The following is a 10,604-nucleotide window of genomic DNA, read 5'->3' on the forward strand; positions in this document are numbered from 1 at the left end:
TAGGTATGCGTTTTAGATCCCATGTTTACCAGACTTTTTTCCTTGTATTTGTTAATTCTCTCATAATATGGAATACTTTTTAACACTCTGTGTAAGAAGGTAACACTGCCATCTGCACACAAGGAAGAAGTTTTGATAATGCTGAGAATACTTTATTTGAATCCCTTCAGAGAGCCTCTGCATTCTGAGATTCTAATCATCTGAAATTTCCACCAACAATATCCAAGCATGTTTCTTTATCAGGCAGATAGACTCCTACACTGTAACCACCCAAATAAGTGTAAAGTTAAACATCATTCCAGCATATAAAGTGCACTTCCATAGTGTGAAAGGAAAAATAACTTCAACAAATAACATTATAAGAAAGATTTATGTAATTAGGGGAACACAGTCTGTAGTTTATTTATAAGTACATGAATATAGCATTGTGTTTTGCAGGTAATAGTATGTTGCATCAGAGTGAGAAGGATCTGCTCACACAAACCAAGTCAGTACAGCTAACAGTTTGCTTGTTTAATTGTACTTGATTCATTAATTAGTTTTTGCACATTGTTTGTACACAGGGCTGCACCAAGGCCATTGCAAGATTAGCCCCTGCCAAGGGTGTGGGCACAGAGGGGGCATAAAAGCTAAATGGAAGAAAAAGAAAAAAAACTCAAAGAAAATTTTGGAATTAACCAGGCGAGGCACATCAGTTCATTTGCCTCATGTGTTCCTATCTTCTGACTGTGAGAAGCCTTCCCCTTGACCTGAGAGTGTAAATGTTGCCATAGCATCATTTTGTCTAAGTAGCATCACAAAGAAATTACCACTGAATGGGTGTCACATGGATTCTATGCCAACAGTGTGCTTGGTACACACAGTTGGGATCTACACAGCTAGCTCATGTTCAACAATGGAATCTTTGCTGCAACTTTGCTTCACTATTGTAGGACCTCAAAGGTTGGCAAGTGTGTGCTGAAGCTAAAATGCTACCTGACTGAAGGCTTGCATTTTCTGTCAAGTTCTGCCAATTAAAGACTGGAATGAAAATTTTTAAGCTAGAGAGCATAAAATTATTTGATAAAATAAAATGTGAAATGGGAAACAGATCTCACATATAACACACCATTTATTTCATTTCACTTCAATTTCCTCTTGAGAATGCATAATGTGAGAGCCCTTTATCTTATGCAGCAGGTTTTGGTGTCATATATGGCAGAAACATCAATGCAGATGATCTAGTTCATGAAACAGAGACTTCCAAATTCCAGTAGAGAATGCTGATGAAGAACACGACACAGCCTCCTACGTGGCTATTTGAAATCTGGAATTTGTCCCCTCCTTTGCCATCTCCAAAATATGGATTAGATTACACTCTTATCCTAACATCAAAATAGTTTTCAGTATATTTATGACAATTCTAGTAAGTGCAGCATCTTATTAGTACTATTTCAGCAAATTAAATATGATAAAAAAACTACTTACAGTCAAGTGCAGGTGAAGCAGATTGTTAAATTCAGTTTACTTGTAGACAAAATATAACACAGTTGCTAAATTTGGCTTGAATGGCATAACCAATGGAAGGAAATGGAAACTAAAATTAGAATAAAAATGTAATTCTTGAAAAGAAAGATGTTCTCAAAACTTATTTGTCACTCTTTTCCTCTTATTTCCAATTCATCATTTACACACTACTGATAATTTATGAGGCTCAAATAAAATCTTATTTATTACATATCATACTAAAATCAGTGTGCAGTCACTGACATAAAAAATTAGGTGTAGATTTTGTTTTACTTTCAATTTTTTTATGAGCAATATTTTTTAGTTGTTGGTGTTGTGTGTGGTCTTCAGTCCGAAGACTGACTGCATCTCCTTACGGGACTAGTTCTAAAACATTTTTCCACACAAGCTACTTAACATGTGTGGTAGGGGACAGTAAAGTGCTGCTTGTGGAAGCATACAAGGATGAGATGGGGAGAGAAGTGAAAATACTGTGGGTGCATTGGTGGAACAGAAGACTGTGTAGTTCTGTAATGGGAACAGGTAGGGGGATAGGTGGGTAAAGGATAATGACTAATGAAAATCAAGGCAAGGAGGATTACAGGAATGTAGGATATATTGAGGACTTCTGGTTTTCATGGGAAGTATCCAAATAGCACAGGCTGTAAATCAGTCATTAAATGAAGCCATTGTGTTGGGCAGTGTGCATTACCCACATAGAATGCAGCACACCGGTTGCAGCTTAGCTTGTACATCACATGGCTGGTTTCACAGGCATTCCTGCGTTTGATGGGATAGGTGATGCTTGTGATCAGAATGGAGTGGGTGGTGGTGGAAAGACGTAGGGGAAAGGTCTTGCAACTACAGGGATATGAGCCATGAGGCAAGGGGTCAGGAGTAGGGGTTGTGGATGGATGGACAAGGATGTTATGTAGTTCTGGTGAGTGACAGTATCATTGTGAGAGGGATGGGAAGAATGGTAGATAGGACATTCCTCATTTCGGGGTACAATGAGAGGTTGTTGAAACACTGACAGAGAATGTAATTCAGTGGCTCCAGTCCTGGGTGTTACTGAGTCGTGAGCAGAATGCTCCTTTGTGGTGGGACAGTAGTACTCTGAGAGGTTGTGGGTGACAGGAGAGGTAAGGCATGGGGGCCCTGTTTCTATACATGATTGGGTGATCAATTTAGGTCTGAGAATACTTCAGTGAGACCCTCAGTATATTTCAGAGGTACAGCTCATCACCACAGATTTGACAGCCATGGGTGGCCAGGCTGTATGATGGAAGGGACTTCTCGGTATGGAATGGATGACAGTTGAAGAAAAGGAGGTATTGCTGATGGTTTGTAGGTTTGATGAGGATGGAGATACTGATATAACCATCTTTGAGATGGAGGTCAGCATCGAGGAAGGTGACTTTTTGGGTTGAGGAGGGCCAGGTGAATCAAATAGGGGTTAATGTATTGAGGCTCTGGAGGAATGTGGATAGGATGTCCTCACCCTCAATCCAGATTATGAAGATGTCATCAAAGAATCTGAACCAGCTGAAGGGTTTGGGATGCTGTGTGGTTAGAAGGGCTTCCTCTAGATGGCCAATGAATGGATTGGCATAGGACGATACCATGCAGGTGCGCACGGCCATACCACCAAATTGGTTGTAAGTGATGCCTTCCAAGGAGAAGTAATTGTGGCTGAGGAAGTAGTTCATCATGGTGACTAGAAAGGAGGTTGTAGGTTTGGAATCCATTGGGCATTGGGAAAAGTAGTGTTCAATAGTGGCAAAGCCATGGGCATTAGAGATGTTAGTGTAAAGAGAAGTGAAATCAATAGTGACGAGCAGGGAACTATGCGATAAGTGAACAGGAACAGTGGAGAGTTGGGGGAGGTACCTTTTATATAGGAGGATAGGTTGCAGACAGTAGCTGAAGGTGTTGTCCTATGTGAGCAGAGCTTCTCACAGTGGGGGCACAGTAACAGGTCACAATGGGACTTGCTGTGTGGTTGGGTTTATGGACTTCAGGAAGCACGTAAAAGGTAGAAGTGCAGAGAATGATAGGGGTGAGGAGAGAGATGGGGGCCAGGGAAAGATTCTGGTGTGGGCCTAAGGATTTGAGTAGAGACTGGAGAGGCTGCTAGACTTCTGGAATTGGGATCACTGTGGCATGGTTTGTGGGTTGATGAATCTGACAGGTGGCAGACTTGAACCGTGGATTTAATTTTCAAAGAATATTCTTAAGAATTTATTTTACTTACTAGTGATTCATTAAGGACATTAACACATTTAATCACACTATGTGAGCATGGAAGTAGTTGCTAGGGAGTAACTGATGAAACCATAATCAAATTGCTTTAACAAATGGGAATTTTATTCCTAAAAGCATCTTTTTTTTTTAAAAAAAAAAAAAAAAAAAAAAAAAAAAAAAGAAACAGATTTAAAATTGTAATCAGAAAGCACCCTCTAAATACCAAGTCACAATTTATTCAGAGGCAGAAAGAAACAAATTTTTAACTGTATGAGCTTTCGGGCTGAGAACCTTGCCGCTCCCTTTTGACACGGCCATAGTCATGACCGCTCACAACAACCTCTGAAAGACTACACGGGTGCAAATCTGCAACACATCAGATTACTTTAAACCAAAAGTTTTAACAATTCACAAAAGCACATAAACTATGCACCCCATGGGAGGGATGGAAATGGTACAAAACATTAAAATTAAAATATTAGCTTGCCACCGAAGGTGCAACTTGATTTTAACTTCTAAGAAAAGTCTTATGGTGGTAGGGTGGCAACTTTATATACTGAAATGACCATTTAAGTAAAAGCCAATGAAATGCAATCTTATTTAAAATTATACAAGGTTGGTCAAATGATTTAACATGCTCTACAGTACACATATACCGCCTCTCAAGATGATAGGCACGATCAAAATATATTTCAGGAATTAGGCCATTACACTCCAAGAAATAAATTCATTAACACACCTAATCTGACAAACATGACAGAGGCAGCTACTAATGTACGGCAGGTTGATAGGGAGATTACCGAACAACCGGAACCGCAGGTTGCTCTAACCCACCCCTACTCCACAAGGGAAAAACGGACCACCCAATTCTTAAATAACCACCTTCCAATGGGTGGGCAAACAGAGAAGAATGGTGGGACGACCCCAAAACAAAGCGGCTGGTGACCTTACCAAGAAAACAAGTAGAATTTAACAAGTAACTGAAACAACGTATCACCAATCACTTAACTTCTAATACTGCAATTTCTGGAGAAGACCTGGCGTAGCACCCCCAAATTGCTCTCCCAAACCGACCGCTGCCAGCCACTTCAACGGACGCAGGAAGGCACACTGATCTCCCGTCTCACAGCATCGCAGCTTGCACCGGCCAGACCGATGTCGTGGGTTGACTCCTGTTACTCTCGTATCGACCACGAAGTCACTACCCCTCGCTATACGGTGTGGCCCACTGGACTCATGTGGCGACCTCACATGCACTGATGCTCAAAGCGGACAAGTCATCTTGTGTCTCAGTGCATGACTGACCAACCGATTGATCCAACCGCCAATGACCATTGCCTGAGCAACTCAAGCAGACTGGCGCCCTAACACGCAGACTCAGATGCAGGAACTAAGCCCCAACCGGGCGACCACCCACTGAGTTCTCTTACTGGTGGAGTGGAAAGACTCATTTATCTGGCTTTAAAGATTGATCCAAACGAAAGGCATACTAACACTCCGGATGACAGAGAGACACCAACTGCCTCACAAATTCAGACGAGAGACAAACTAGCAAGCTGGGGACGAGAGACACTCCAGACTGACTCCAGACTGACCAACTGGCGAGCTCATAGCACCCCTTAAATGCACGTGAACAGGCAGACTTTCCCCTTTCCCACCAGAGGGAGACACCAAAGCTGTGATTGCCACAGCGGTACCACCGCCAGAAACGGAGGGCGACTGCTTCACACTGCACGCGCTCTTCAAAACAGCAATTTTTACCACGGCTCAGGACTACTTGTCAGGTAGTCCTTGTAGTTCAAAACAACAGTGGGGGAAACTTTGCAGTTCTTTCTGTGGAGGTACTGTTAGCTTGCACGGTGATGGATTTGGGGAACAATGATGATGGAGGGTTTGAAGTTAAGAAGGTAATTTGATGGTAATGCCATTTGAGCAAGCAACACTCCAGGAACAGTATGTGGGACTGGCTTCTGGATAGGGATAAGGAAACTTTTCTGTATTGACACAGCTGGAAGGACCAAGGATTCATGGTGGAGCATAAAAACACGCAAAAATGTGTAAGTAAAGTAGAAACACATCCAATAAAATTCGAAAAAGTACACAAAAACACGTGGGAAAAGATCACATAAAGGATGAAATGGATGAAGCATGGGGCAACAAGATGAAATATGAGGGAGTGCACCATAAGTGAAAGGCGAAAACCAACTGAACTCAATGTGAAAAAACTATGAGATCAAAGAAAAAAAAAAGAAAAAGATTGTAATGGGACTATGAGATCAAAGAAAAAGTAAATAAAAAGATTGTAATGGGGGTTGTTGGCCTGTGGGTGGATAAGTCTGAAGAAAGGGGGGGGGGGGGGTGGCTTTTGCAACTAGAATAGTTGAATTTAGTAAGTGCAAAACTGAATTAGAGAGTAAAAGGAGTGTATGGTAGGGATGGGTTGGTAGCTTGATATACAAGTTGACGTGACACAGAAAGATATGGAGAATAACACATGAAAATATGCCAGGGTGATGCATGAATAGCGATCAGTTTGATGGTCAATAAATAATGGTATTGATGGGAGTAATGTGGGACATGAGATGCTGCACCAACAATTTGCATGGTCCTGTAGCTATCTTTTGCATGCAGCTGAGATGGTGGATACAGCACAGCCTGTAAGTAGAGCATGCAGTGTGGTTTGGAAGGTGACAAATGAAACATTGGGAAGAAGAGAAAGAAGGATGGTCACTGTATATAGTAAAAGGTTAGAAAATAGTAATTTAGGAAAACAGCACTGAGAGTTATGGAACGGAAGAAAAGACATCAGACACTATCAAACAATGGAAAATTCAAGATGGAATGACATTATTATGAAAAAGATAGTTGCTGCTCACCATGTAGCAGAGATACAGAGTCACAGCTAGGTACAACGAAAGCACTGACAAAGAAAGCTTTCTGCCAAACAGGCTTTCATTGGAGTAGAAAACCTATACACACACACTCAAGCAAACACAGTTCACAAACACATGACCACAGTCTGTAGATGCTACGGCTAGACTGTGAGCAGCAGTGCATGATGGAAGAAACAAACTGCATGGTGGGGATAAGGAGTAGGCTGGAGCGCCCTTCATAGATTGTAATCACCCTCACAACTTTGTACAAAAATGGATCTCTTGTGCTTTACCTCTCCAGTCACCCACCACCTCCTTAAGTCCTGCCACCCAGCCACATGACTCAATAACACCCAGAACTGGAACAACTGAATCATATTCTCTGCCAGGGTTTTGACTATCTCTCATTGTACCCTGAAATGAGGAATGTTCTATGCACCATCCTTCCCACTCCTCCCACAGTGGTATTCTGCCACCCACCAAATTTACACAATATCTTTGTCCATCCCTACACAACCTCTGCTCCCAACCCCTTGCATCATGGCTCATACATCATCCCGCCACCATCTATTTCAGTCCAGCCACAAGCATCATCTTCTCATCAAATGCAAGGCTACCAGTGAAACCAATGCATAATCTATGAACTAAGCTGTAACCAGTGTGTTGCATTCTGTGTGGGCATGATAACCAACAAGCTATCTGTCTGCAAGAATGGCAACCAACAAACTGTGGCCGAGAAACAGCTGGACCAACCAGTAGCTGAGCATGTTGCCCAACATGACATTCTTCATTCCAGTGATTGCTACATAGCCTGTGCCATCTGAATCCTTCCCACCAGCACCAACTTTTTTGACTGTCTGACCAAAGAGGAGCATTCCCCTTGTAACTCAGTACCATCTGGGACTGGACCAACTGAATTACAGTCTCCGCCAGGGTTTTGATTACATCTACATCTACATCTACATTTATACTCCACAAGCCACCCAACGGTGTGTGGCAGAGGGCACTTTACGTGCCACTGTCATTACCTCCCTTTTCTGTTCCAGTCGCGTATGGTTCGCAGGAAGAACGACTGTCTGAAAGCCTCTGTGCGTGCTCTAATCTCTCTAATTTTACATTCATGATCTCCTCGGGAGGTATAAGTAAGGGGAAGCAATATATTTGATACCTCATCCAGGAGTTTTGCTATTTGGGGAGCAAAATAACTGATGATGGTCGAAGTAGAGAGGATATAAAATGTAGGCTGGCAATGGCAAGGAAAGCGTTTCTGAAGAAGAGAAATTTGTTAACATCGAGTATAGATTTAAGTGTCAGGAAGTCATTTCTGAAAGTATTCGTATGGAGTGTAGCCATGTATGGAAGTGAAACATGGACGATAAATAGTTTGGACAAGAAGAGAATAGAAGCTTTTGAAATGTGGTGCTACAGAAGAATGCTGAAGATTAGATGGGTAGATCACGTAACTAATGAGGAAGTATTGAATAGGATTGGGGAGAAGAGAAGTTTGTGGCACAACTTGACCAGAAGAAGGGATCGGTTGGTAGGACATGTTCTGAGGCATCAAGGGATCACCAATTTAGTATTGGAGGGCAGCGTGGAGGATAAAAATCGTAGAGGGAGACCAAGAGATGAATACACTAAGCAGATTCAGAAGGATGTAGGTTGCAGTAGGTACTGGGAGATGAAAAAGCTTGCACAGGATAGAGTAGCATGGAGAGCTGCATCAAACCAGTCTCAGGACTGAAGACCACAACAACAACAACAACAACCTCATCCAGAAACGCACCCTCTCGAAACCTGGCGAGCAAGCTACACCGCGATGCAGAGCGCCTCTCTTGCAGAGTTTGCCACTTGAGTTTGCTAAACATCTCCATAACACTATCACGGTCACCAAATAACCCTGTGACGAAACGTGCTGCTCTTCTTTGGATCTTCTCTATCTCCTCCGTCAACCCGATATGGTACGGATCCCACACTGATGAGCAATACTCAAGTATAGGTCATGCCCTGAGATGAGAAATGTCCTGCCCACTATCCTTCCCACCCCTCCTACCGCGGTATTCTGCCGTCCATCGAACCTACACAATATACTCGTCCATCCTTACACAATCCCTGCTCCCAATCCCTTACCTCATGGCTCATACCCCTGTAATAGACCTAGATGCAAAACCTGTCCCATACATCCTCCTACCACCACCTACTCCAGTCCAGTCACTAACATCGCCTAACCCATCAAAGGCAGGGTTACCTGTGAAACCAGGCATGTGCTTTACAAGCTAAGGTACAACCTGTGTGCTGCATTCTATGCAGGCATGACAACCAACAAGCTGTCTGTCCGCATGAATGGCCAAGAAGCAAGTGGACCACCCTGTTGCTGAACACGCTGCCAAACATGATATCCCTCATCTTAATGACTGCTTCACAGCCTGTGAAATATGGTTCCTTCCCACCAACACCAGCTTTTCTGAATTGCACAAGTGGGAACTTTCACTGCAATACATCCTACATTCCTGTAACCCTCCTGGCCTCAACCTTCTTTAGTCACTGTCCTCACCCATCCAGCCCCCTCCCTGTTCCCATCCAGCACCACACAGCCGTCATTTCACTGCCACACCCAGTCTTTTAATTTCTTTTATTTCTATCCTTTCCACTACTTACCCCCTCCCCCCCCCCCTCCCCTCCACACCTTCTCTCCTACCCTCCGTCTAAACTGCAACACTTAACTGTCTGCCACTCCCATCATAGTATCCCTCCCCCTCCCCACCCTAGCTTCCTTCTCACCCCCCCCCCCCCCAATCGCCACTCCTATCATGCACAGGTGCTGCTGTTCGCAGTGTGGTCTCAGCTCACTGAGACTCAGATGTGTGTGCAAGTTGCATTTATGTGAGTGTGTGTGTGTGCATGTGTGTATGTGTGTCTACTGCTGACAAAGGCCTTAATGGCTGAAAGCGTTAATTGTGTGAATCTTTTTATTGTGCCTATCGTGACTCAGCACCTCCACTATATGGTGAGTAGTAACTTTCCTTCTCTGGTACTGTTACAATCCATCCTGGATTTTCCATTTTTTGATTTTCATCATACATATTATTTTGACAATAAATGTTGGAAAAGTCATACCAACCGAACGCTGTGTGGAGTATTCTATTGAAATATTTCCTGTGACAGCTGTACAGTGATTCAACACACTTTCTTTAATGAAACACCTAAGGCAGAATTAACTTTTGCAAGCAGGTCACATTTTGATTTCATCATGAACAACATGTCTGCATGAAATATACCTATGGACTTGTTTAGTGGTCATGAACATTAACTGTGTTTACCAGACCGTACTTCATGGATATGCTTTTGTGATCTACACTGTGCTGAACGTGTATAGCGTTATTAATAATGAACTGTACTCTATATTGACTGTGTTTCTATAGTCTGTGATTTATGAGATGAGGAGTTTCATGATAAGTGTTGCCACTGAAACTGTCACTGAACTGCGCCTGTTTTTTTCTGTTATGTAAGCAACAGAGTTAAGACACTGGTTGTCTGACAGGTAAATTTAAAGTTAATAAGTGTGTGAACAAGTGAAACTAAACAACAGTGGTGTTGCATTGATTATTGTATAACATCGTCCAATACCCACAAACTTTTCAGTTTGGAGACAATAAACAAAGAAGATGAGGTTTAATACCATTATGGGGCCCACAAGTTTCTTCATGAATGCCGTACCCAAAAGGAGCACTCACTGATGATTAGATCCTGTAGAACCACCAGAATATGGGAATATAGGTTGCTCCATTTAACCCACAGTTCCAAATAAAGATATTTTCTACAGGATTAAAACTGGATGATTTCATGGGTTAGTTGAGGTGTGACAGCATTCAAATCAAACACATATGGGTGCAGGTCTGTGAACACCACTTTTCTCATCTTGGGACATGGAATGTTCACAGTACACTCATTATGAAGATGTAGAAGAAAGGGCAACACCCGCTCACTGAGAATGTTGAAATA

Source organism: Schistocerca serialis, chromosome 4 (genome assembly GCF_023864345.2).
Source record: "Schistocerca serialis cubense isolate TAMUIC-IGC-003099 chromosome 4, iqSchSeri2.2, whole genome shotgun sequence".
In the NCBI taxonomy this organism is placed as follows: Eukaryota; Metazoa; Arthropoda; class Insecta; order Orthoptera; family Acrididae; genus Schistocerca; species Schistocerca serialis.